This window comes from Gossypium arboreum, chromosome 6 (assembly GCF_025698485.1).
Source record: "Gossypium arboreum isolate Shixiya-1 chromosome 6, ASM2569848v2, whole genome shotgun sequence".
In the NCBI taxonomy this organism is placed as follows: domain Eukaryota; kingdom Viridiplantae; phylum Streptophyta; class Magnoliopsida; order Malvales; family Malvaceae; genus Gossypium; species Gossypium arboreum.
In genome coordinates, this window is record NC_069075.1 from 51,876,495 (window position 1) to 51,887,689 (window position 11,195).

The window sequence follows — 11,195 nt, forward strand, 5'->3', positions numbered from 1 at the left end:
ATTTGGACCTATTGAATTGGGTCAAATTTTGAGTGTTACAAGTTGGTATCAGATCCCGATTTAGTCAGTCCTCTGATAGCTAATGTGAGAAGAATCCTTGTATACATAATACGTCGAACCTAGCTTAATCTCTCAAGTATGTTGGAATTTTCATTTGCATGAAAGATGTTTGTTATGATAGTAAATAATATGGTGGTAAGAAAGATAAGGAAAGAACAAAAAGATTGATTCATTAATAAGCTCTAAAGGATATTACAGAAGAAGCAAGGACAATATAGAAAAAAAAAGAGAGAATTTTAGTCTTCCCCTTCAATGTGTTGGTCTGTGGGCTTAGTAGGGATATCTTTTGTTGGAGAATGATCTGCAAGATTTTGTTCCATATCTGTTGAGTCATCTTCATTATCTTTAGCTTCAGGCATAGTAGGAATGGAAAATTCAATTTATTCTTTCCATTCTGTCTAAAAGGTTTCCAGTCTTCACCCTCAGGGTGATAAACATTAAAGTTCATTGACTCGATAAAAATATCCCCAAAGTAGTTGAAGTCTACTCAAATAAGATTAAAAGGACCTATAGCCACTTGGGTGTGTAGAATCAGGTTGGACCTCCATTTTGGTAGAGCTTCATTTAGATTCCTTTTCGTGTCCAAATATTTTTTGAAAGCTTCCTTGCTAGATTGGTGTAGACTTTCCAACTCTGCTTTGTGACGTTCCTCCTGAGCTTTGAGCTTCTCCTATAAAGAAGATTATTTACCTTTTGTCTGCTTGAGTAGAGTGGCATGGAATCGGTCGGAAAAGACAGATCTCTCTTTTAACTGCTCACACTTAGTCTATGCTTCTTTATGCTTGTCCTTCAAAGCCCTGACACGAGCATCAAGTCTTCCAAACAAGTTGTTAGATTCTTTATGATCTTGGCGTAGTTTACCCATAGAGTCCTCGCAAATTTTCACAGCCTTCTCCAAATTTGTAATTTATCATTGTATCAATCATTGGCATCTTGGAGGGCCCAACTCCAAAGTTCATGCTCTAGAGATAGGGCTAGTGAAACTTTTTCCAAGAGAGAAAGAGGTGATGAATTAGAATTCGAAGAAAGATAAGAGGTAAGGGCCTCCTTCAACTATTGTGGCATTGAATTTTGTTGTTGTTGCAAAATGGAACTCATTGAGACAAAAGGAAAACTTGACTTCAATAGATCACACCAAAGGAAAAATCCTTCTGCTTCACCAGAAAAGAGCATTGTGTGTTTGTAACGTCCTTAGCCTGACTCGATTCCTCGGATTCGAACCTCAAGAGTAACTGCACATAATACTTAAAATATTAACAAAATAGTTTACAATTTCCCATTTCTTTTAAAACATTTTGTTTATTAATTTAAGAAAGAAGCTTAACATCTAACAATATAGATAATTACAAACAATATAACTTATTATACTAGTTTTGATACAGATCATTACAATATAGAAGTTGGTTAACTACTGACACAAACGGTGTATCCTAACAATGCCACACTTCTACAATATGCATAATGACCCACTTATCACAGAAAAGTTATGTCAAATCACTTCTTCCTGTAAATTGGATAGTAACGATGCATTGCTAGATGCCACTCATTGCTTGTAATATTATAAATGTTTTAGTATTACTACTAACATTACAAGAGCTGTCACACCCTATGGTTGAAGCGAACAGAATCCAAATACATTTGGTATTATGTTTAGCTGTCACATAAATTAAATTAATATGTGCAAACTTGTTGTACACAAATAGAGAACATTGTTAAAATTAATGTATTAATTTGATTCATATATAATATTACTTAAATATAGTTTATAAAATTATTAATATAAAATAATTTCACCAAAGATAAAAGATATGAAATTTGATATTCTTTTGGAAAGAATATAATTTATTTTTCCTACTTTCCATATGTTTCTCAAAAAAATAAGTGAATAATCTCATTTTTCTGATATGTGATATTAATGAAAAATAAAAGGATATGGATCTTGATTTTGTGTGTTATGGTTACCAAAGTAAAGGAAAAAAAAATAGAGAGGATCTAGAAATCATTTTGGTGAAAACACTCTCTAAAAGGTTCAAGAGTATTTTATGATGTTCATTCTTCAACTGAGTGGACTACATGTGTAACGCCCCTTACCCGTACTCGAGACAAGGACAAAGTACAAGGCGTTACTAGACACATACTCAGACATTTCAAAAAATACGGGTTATAAAATTTCATTCTAATTTAAAACCAATCAAACAACATCATAGTGTCCCTATTATAGACCTACAAGGTCCAAAACATACATTAAAATAGATCCGAGACTAAACCGAAAACTATTCAAAATTTTAGTAAAATTCCTAGGGTTTTGCCTCACACGCTCGTGTGGAGGCAAAGTACATGACCGTGTGCTTAAAGACACACCCTTGTTGAATTATTTGAATTTATTTTTCATTTTAAACCTACAGGGGTTTTCACACAGCCAAGAACATGATCATGTCCCTGGCCCGTGTCCCTCACACTGCCTAGACATGTCTGTGTCTTCGCCCGTGTCTAAAAACCTGAACATTCTATTTATGACATCATCATTCATTTTAAGGTACACGGCCAAGGCACACGCCCGTCTGCTTATGCCATGTCTACCACACGGTTGAGACACATGGCCGTGTCTCTACCCGTGTGTTTACTACTATGCAAATTGACCTAAAATTTTCAATATAGGGGACACACGGCCAGGCAACACGCCCAAAGGGGGTGACCGTGTGTCACACATGGCCTAGACACATGCCCGTGTGTCTACCCGTGTGGACCTTTTTAGGGCTATTTTCTAAGTCTTTGGTCACCCTCTATCATCCATACACACTTATAGACTTAAATAGTATTTAACATGGCCTAATTATACTCTTAAACAACCTTGGTATAATTTATTGCATGTTAACCTCATCTCATCGGTTTAGTACATACTAAATTATCCTTTTCGTATTAGGGATTATCATAGCACATTTTACATTTTACCTTTAGGCTGTATTATAACCATACACCATTATATGATATGTCCACTCTCAAATTATTAGGTCTCATTTCAATCATCCATCCATGATAAACCTCATCACCATATCTCATGAAGCGTTTAAACGTAAACATGCATCATTAGTAGGTTAACAACCTACATCAATAAGAGCCATATCTCATGGTCATATACAAAAGAATAAGTATACCATTTAAGCCTTTACATTGGCTAGCCAAATGACACATATAGCAAAATAACCAAAAGCCCTATACATGCCATTAAACAAAATAAAAGTATCTATATACAAAAGCGGGACAAGTCGATAGTGTGTTGATTCTCCAACCGTCTTCAAATTTTCACGAGTCTACAAGCACTGTAAGATAGGGAAAAGAGAAGGGGGTAAGCATTTAAATTCTTAGTAAGTCCGAATAACTGGAAAGTAACTTGCCGGTTAATTAGCATACAATCTGTAACAGTCTGATTTAGGGCCTAGTCGAAATACTGGTCTCGGGACCACTAATCTGGAGTTGAATAAATTATTTTATAATTATTTAGATGTTATAGCATGATTTTAAGAGTGCATGAAAAAATTGGTGAGTTGATTGTGACGTTTGTGAGCCCGATTGTAAAAAAAAGGACTACATCGCAAAAAATACAAAAGTCCTATTTTGATAGCTAAAAGTGCCAAATAGCTAGAGAACCTAAATTGGGGGTCTTTAATGGGAAATAAGACCCTTTTAAAAGAGCTTGGCCAGCCATGAGACAAAGAAGAGTAAATGGTCAAAATGTTAGGTAAGTGATGACATATTAGGTGATAAAATAATACCCTTAGTGCCTAGCCTTCATCTTTTTCACCTATTCTTTCTTCTTAACTAAAATTTTCAGCAAAGAAATGGGGCTTTAGGAGCTTGAAATTTTAGCAACTTTAAGCCTTCTCAAGTCATAAACGCAAAATTATACATATTTATACCCCAAATACTTAGCATATTTATGGATGTTTATTACTAGATTTGTGGATTTTGATGCTTTTAATCCGGTTATTTCATGTTTTGTATTCAGGAGAGCACCAAGAGTCAAAAGGAGCCAGAAACGAGCAAAAAAGGGACAAAACGGACCAAATCGAGAAGATGACACGGCCTAAGCCTTGCCACACGAGCATCTCATATGCCTGTGGCCTTCGGGGGTGTTGACCAAGGTTTACACGATTCACATGGCCTGGCCATTGAGCCCATACGGCCATGTGCAATTTAACAGAGTGAACACGACTTGGCAATCAGGTCACACGCCATGGCACACGGGTGTGTCCCTTTTTCAAAGAGTTGTATTTTACAAGGAAAAGGATACTTAGGGAGGAAGAAAGCTAATCCAAAGTCTATATAAACACCCTAAGTGTGACCTAAAAAGGGGGCCTCTTCCAGAAATTTTTCGGAAGACAGAACCACACACCAAGAATTACTTGAAGAAAGCTAGACGATCCATCCCAAAAGTTGGAACTACTCCAAGACTAAAGATCTCCCTCAGAATTCCTTCAGGGGTTTTTAGAGTTTTCTTCATGTTTTGTTATTTTTATACTTTTGAGATGTACTCTTATTTTATTATGAACTAAACCCCTTAGATACTTAAGGGGATAAAACCTATGATGGATCTTGTTATTATTATCTAAACTGTATGATAAATACTTGATTTGTTCTTAATTATGTGTTCTTAATGCTTGAGTTAATATTTCGGGTACTAATTCATGATTTGATGTGCGTATGCAGAGGAGGAATAGACCCTGCCTAAGAGTAGATTTGGCATAATTAAGCAGAGTTGATCGAACGCCTAGAAATAAGGTTATGAGATTTTGCCAAATTAGGGTGAAACCTAATATGGGAGTCCATAGAGTGATTTACTGCTTCCCTAGGAGTTTTAATTAAGAAAGAAATTTTGATTAATTCAACTGAGGGTTAGATGTTATTAGTCTCGAAATGGATAATAACAAAGGTTAGGGAATCTCACCGATCAAGTCAAGTGAATAAATCGTCTGGTTCAGAGTCAGATAACAAGTGAAATCTAGGTGGATTCCTCCTTGGGTATCGTTTTTATCAATTGCTTTTCTTCAAGTCTTTTTCCAAATTTTCTCTTTGCTTTAATTAAATTAGTTAATTAGTTTAGGTAATTAGTTTAATAAACAAACCCTTTTAGTCTTAGGCTAGATAATAAAAAGATAGTTATTACTAGTACTTTTGGTTCCCTTGGGTACGATATCCCGGTCTTGCCATTACTATACTATTGTTCGATAGGTGCGCTTGCCTTTTCGTCGTGATAATAGTTAGTCTAGGTTTGATCTTCATTATAAATATTTATTACTTGTTACGAATCACGTGATCAAGTTTTTGGCGTCGTTGCCGGGGATCCAAAATATTAGGAATGCTAAATTTTTATTACTTTAGCCATTTATTTTTCTTGCAATTTAATTTTAGTTTTTTATTATTATTATTTATTAATGTACTTATTTTTTCTCTTGGCAGGTTTTTATAGTTTATAACTAGAAGAAACCCATCAGGGTAGAAATCAAAGAGAAATAAGGCATAGCTTACGATACACAGAGAATGAGTGAAAAGACGATACTCGACCCCCAACCAACGAGATGACTGAAAACTAGGGTAATCAGCTACCTCCCGCAATTGCGGCTAATCAAAATCCTGCTCTACGTACTATGTATGATTATGCTAAACCTTCTTTAACAAGAACTGAATCTAGCATAGTTAGACCTGCTATAGCTGCAAATACTTTTGAATTAAAACCTAACACTATTCAGATGATACAGCAGTTTGTTCAGTTTGATGGTTTGCAGGATGAAGATCCCAACGCTCACTTAGCGAACTTTCTAGAAATTGGCGATACATTTAAAATCAATGGTATTTTTGATGATGCCATACATCTTCGGTTGTTTCCCTTTTCACTGAGAAACAAAGCTAAACAGTGGTTGAACTTGTTACCACGAGGGTTTATCACTACTTGGGAACAAATGACTGAGAAATTTTTACTAAAATATTTTTCGCCGACTAAAATGGCTAAATTACTAATGATATCTCTTCATTTGTGCAGATAGATTTAGAAACACTCTATGATGCATGGGAGAGATACAAGGACTTACTGAGAAGGTGCCCTCACCATGGGTTACCGCTTGGGCTTCAAGTACAAACATTCCACAATGGTCTGAATCCCTCGACTCGGTAAATGGTTGATGCAGCTGCTGGCGGAACCATCAATAAAAAAAACACCAGAAGATGCCTATGAATTTATAGAGAAGATGTCACTGAATAGCTATCAGTGGCAAGTTATGAGGACAAAGCTGTGACATCCCTAATTTGACCCTAGTCGGGAAGTGGTGTCGGGACCATTAAACCGAGTCTTATAAGTAATTAAAAGTTATATTCTATGTTTATGATGTTAGCAAATGCATGTGTGAAAGTTGAATGCATTAATTAGATCATTTCTATGTGAATTTATTAAGATGGACTTATATGAAACATTGTTGAAAGGTGATAGGCCAATCTTCAATGGTCTAATAGTATATGCATGCAAAAGAATGGTTTTGCATGTTAATTTACCCAAAGAGAAGGAAGTGGCCGGCCATGGTGATGAAGATGGGCAAAAGAAAACATGTCTTAAACATGTTTTGCTAGTGGTGGATGTTAGAAATAATAAAATAAGAGCATGGGTAACGAAATGAAAAAAATGAGTGTGGATGCTTTCCCCTTGTGCCGTACATGAGAGAAACAAAAACAAAGAAAAAAAAATTTTTTGTTCATCTATTTTCACTCTCCTTTTGGCCGAAAATACTAAGGATAAGGAAGGAGTTTTGCTTCATACTTGGTTTGGAAGAGGATTAGGAAGAGGTTGGCTATACTTGCATCAAGAGTAAGGTATGTTTGAGGTTGTGCCATGAGATTCATGCATGTTTTTGGTTGCTAGATTGATGTTCTTGTTAGCCCATGGTTCAAATCTTTGTTATGTCATGGGAATGAAATTCGGCCCAAGTGAATATGGTGATAAAGCCATTGCATGCTAAGTGTGAAGCTTGATGATGATGCATGCAAAGATGGATTGTCTACTCTTGAAATTTCTTTGTAGCCATCTTGAGTAAGACTTTGAGTTTTCTTTTTGTTTAACCATGATTGAAGTTGAAAGGGCATGATTGTGATGTATTCGCCATGATGCATTCATGAGCATGGTTCATGCTTCTTGCATGATAGTTAAAATTTGTGTTTTGGATGGCTATGGACACCTTGAAATTGCCATGCACATATATGTATATATATGTTTGCACATGATGTTTTGGTTATGAAGTAAGTGATGAATATGTTTGTTTAAAGAAGAAAATGTTGAAGGATGTTTGTGAAATTGCAAGTATAATCGACCATATGAGTGCTTGATGCTATATTATAAGTATTGAGCCACAATATGTAAAACATTAACTAGTAAAATGCATGCTGTTTTTTGTGTGGTATTAAGTGGATAATTGGCCTCAAATTGGACATGTATATTCGCCTTAGGTAGCCTATTGATGGCCTTAGCTTTTCCTTGATGCTTGAATGAATTGTATTGAATTGCTTGATGTAGTATAAAATGTGCATGACCATTGTGTATTCAAGCTAAAGGGTGGCCATATGACCATTTAAACTCCTTGTCATATTCGCCATAAGCTAGCATAATGAGGTTTTAATAAATTAAATTTGTTTGAATTAGCTCAAGAGCTTAGAGGGCCACAATTGGACAAGGGAAGGAAAAGTGATCGAATAGCCGTAAAAGCCGCCGACAACATCCAAGTAAGTCCTCAAGAAGTGACCCTACTTGAATTATGTGAAATGAAATATGGATGTGTAATGATTATCGATTTATGTGAGTATGAGTATTTGAATGATACCCGGCTAAGTCCCAAGGCGATTATGCTAGTGATTACCTTTGTGTTTGAGCCTTAGTAACGAAAATGAAACATGAATGTCTAATGATTATTGATGTATGTGTGCATGAGCAATTGAATGATATCCGGCTAAGTCCCAAGACATTTATGCTGAAATTATATCCGGTTAAGACCAAGGCAATTGTGCTAAGCGGCTACATCCGGCTAAGACCAAGGCATTCGTGCAAGTCGTTCTATCCGGCTAAGACCAAGGCATTCGTGCACGTGGTTATATCCGGTTGTATTCAAGAAGTTTGGGCTGGAGGTGAGTGTTGGTTGCTGTAATAAATTCAATTAGTACTCGAAAAGCCCAAAGAATAAGGTATGTTTATATGTGCATTGGAAAAGTCAACATGTTTCAGCAACATTCGCTCAATCGACTAACGAATATCAACTATTGAAGTGGTTGATACCTTGTGAAAGTATATAATGATGAAGTGTGAAGTAAGAATGATTATGTGAATGTGTATTAATGAAATGATGCATTTGGCTATGTGAATGTATTGCTTTAATTAAAGCTGATTTTATTCCTTGAGACTTACTAAGCATAAAAATGCTTACCCGTGCTTTGGCTCTCTGTTTATAGATTTTGCTCGATAGCAATCGGATTCGGGATCATTAAAGTCAAGTCATCTACACTATCAAAGCCTCCATTTTGGTATAATTTTGGTTGAACTTTGAAATGGCATGTATAGGACTACCCTTGTCGGTTCAATTGTGTTGTGATGTATATGTGTACGGCCATGCGAAAATGGCTCGTAGAAGTCAAGTATGAACTTAGACCATTTGTGATTTGTATATATATATATATGGTTTCATGATGTAATTATGGATTGGAAATGGGAGTGTTGGTCACATGATCAGCCATTGGAATGGCTAAAATGGTCATAGGTGAACCTATGTATGGCAAGACTAGTTGGATCATGGAGACTACAAATAGATAAGACCTACCTTGAAAACAGATGCTGGCAGCAGCAGTGGAGTGGTTTTGAAAAATCACCAAAATTTTTAGGAATGGTATTAAATAGTGAATAAGTTATGTAAATGAACCTTGATGAGTCTACTTTCATATGGAAGAAACGAAACGGTCATAGGAGTTACATGTTAAGAGATATTAATGCTATTGTGAGACAGGGCCAGAACGGTTTCTGGGTCCCCTGTCGGAAATTTAAAAATTTACTATAAATTATCCAGAAAGAATCAGGAGTCATGCCTTATATGTACAGATTCCATTTTGAGTCTAGTTTCATTAGAAACAAACGTCACCAGTTTTAAAGCCCTGTACAGAGAGATATTCAAGTTGTAACGCGCAAAGGTCAGAGCAGTCGATCTCTGTAACATGGGTGACTTTAACTAATAAACTGTACCAATTGACCAGACCAAAAATTCTAGAAATAAATCCATGGATGGATATATGAGTCTAAATTCAGGGAAAATTTATGAAAACAGTTTCCGAGTTTTGAAACTCGAGATATGATTTTTAAGGCGACAGTGACGCAGTTTTCCAGCCTGACTGGAAATGTCAAATTGATGGGCGAAACATGTGGATTTGGCTTGTTAACCCCTCGTGTCTGACACCGGCGATGGTCTCGGGTTTGGGGTGTTACAATTTTATTGGTATCAGAGCCACGGTTTAGTCGATTCTAGGACTACCGTGAAGTGTTTGGGGTCTAGCTATACATGCCATTAAATGATGAATCGATAGTGTGGTGATTTCTGACAATTTGACTTTGTGTTGTTTATAGTAATGGATCCCGATCCCAACCGAGCGATAGCTGATGATGTGGAGAGTGTGACGGCTGCTCCCGTGCAAGGGACAGCGCCGGCGGACTCTCAACCTATGGCCAGCAATCCGAATGATGAGGCTAGGCAAGCCTTTTATAGTGTGATGAATGAATGGTTTAACCAATACATTCGAACTAACACTACTGTTCCACAACCTCCATTCCCGACAAATGCAACCCCAAGACCTACAATACCTCCGAATCGACCAAATAAGGTCAAGTAAGCCCTCGATCGATAGGATTCGAAAACATGGGGCCACTAAATTCAAAGCTACGGATGATGATGATGCCGAGCGAGCTGAATTTTGGTTGGACAACACTATCCGGTGCTCGATGAGCTATCTTGTACACCGATGAGTGCCTAAAGTGTACCATCTCCTTGCTACGCGATTCCGCCTACTATTGGTGGAGTGCTCGACTTGTGGTGCCTAGAGAGCAAGTGACTTGGGAATTCTTTCAAACCGAGTTCAAAAAGTATATCGATCGAGATTCATCGACCAAAAGCGAAGGAATTTCTTGATCTTAAGCAAGGTTCTATGTCGATTCATCACTACTGAACGAAAATTTGTGAGGCTTAGCCAGACGCACGAGAATGCATTTCGTCCGGCTATTATGTGTAAACGCTCGAGGATGGGCTGAATGATGATATAAGGATGTTCGTTGGCATTCTCGAAATATGAGAGTTCGTAGTACTTGTTGAGCGAGCTTGTAAAGTCAAGAGCTTAGAAAGGAGAAACAAAAAGCGATGTGGGAACCGGAGAATTCGAAGAGGTCCTTGGGAAAGTCTCTTCAACAGCATCGAGAGATTTCGAGATGATGTGAGCCGGTCTAGAGGCGCTTCGGGCTTTTCTAGACGAGGACGCGATCGACCCCCTGTGACCACACGAGTCACTTCGATCGCTAGTGGTGGAAATGATCGCCGAGAGAGGGCGGAGTGTCTGCATTGTGGCAAATGGCATTCGGGGAGCTGTTGGTTCCGTGATCGCTCTGCTATAAGTGTGGATCGGCCGACCACTTTATGAAGGATTGCCCGAGGATGCTTGAACAAAATGTAAGTCAAAGTGGAAACCCGGGTGCTACCACTGCTCGAGGTAGGCCACCTAGAAATATGGGCAATGTCAGTGGCGGTCAGAGAGGATCTAGAGATGCTACCATCAGATCCGAGGCTCGTGCTCTGCTAGGACTTATGCCATACGCCAACACGCCGAGGATGCTGCCTCTCCGGATGTCATTACCGGTACTTTCACTCTTTTCAATACTAATGTGATTGCTTTGATTGACCCCGGTTCTACTCATTCTTATATATGTGAAACCTTAGCATCCAAAGAAGACTTTGCCTATTGAGTCTCATCGAGTTTGTAATTCGGTGTCAAACCCCTTGGGTCATTACGTGCTTGTCAACAAAGTGTGCAAGAAAAGTCCCCTAGTGTTCCGAGGTTCTTGTTTTCCCACGGAC

The 11,195-nt window shown here is 37.6% G+C and overlaps 1 non-coding gene across 1 annotated transcript; it reads right to left on the reverse strand.

Annotated features, from left to right (window-relative positions):
* Nucleotides 1–6,065: 6,065 nt before the first annotated feature.
* Nucleotides 6,066–6,171, reverse strand: LOC128294754 (small nucleolar RNA R71). Its single transcript, XR_008285061.1, has one exon. It is a non-coding gene; the product is annotated as a small nucleolar RNA R71 (small nucleolar RNA).
* Nucleotides 6,172–11,195: the final 5,024 nt, after the last annotated feature.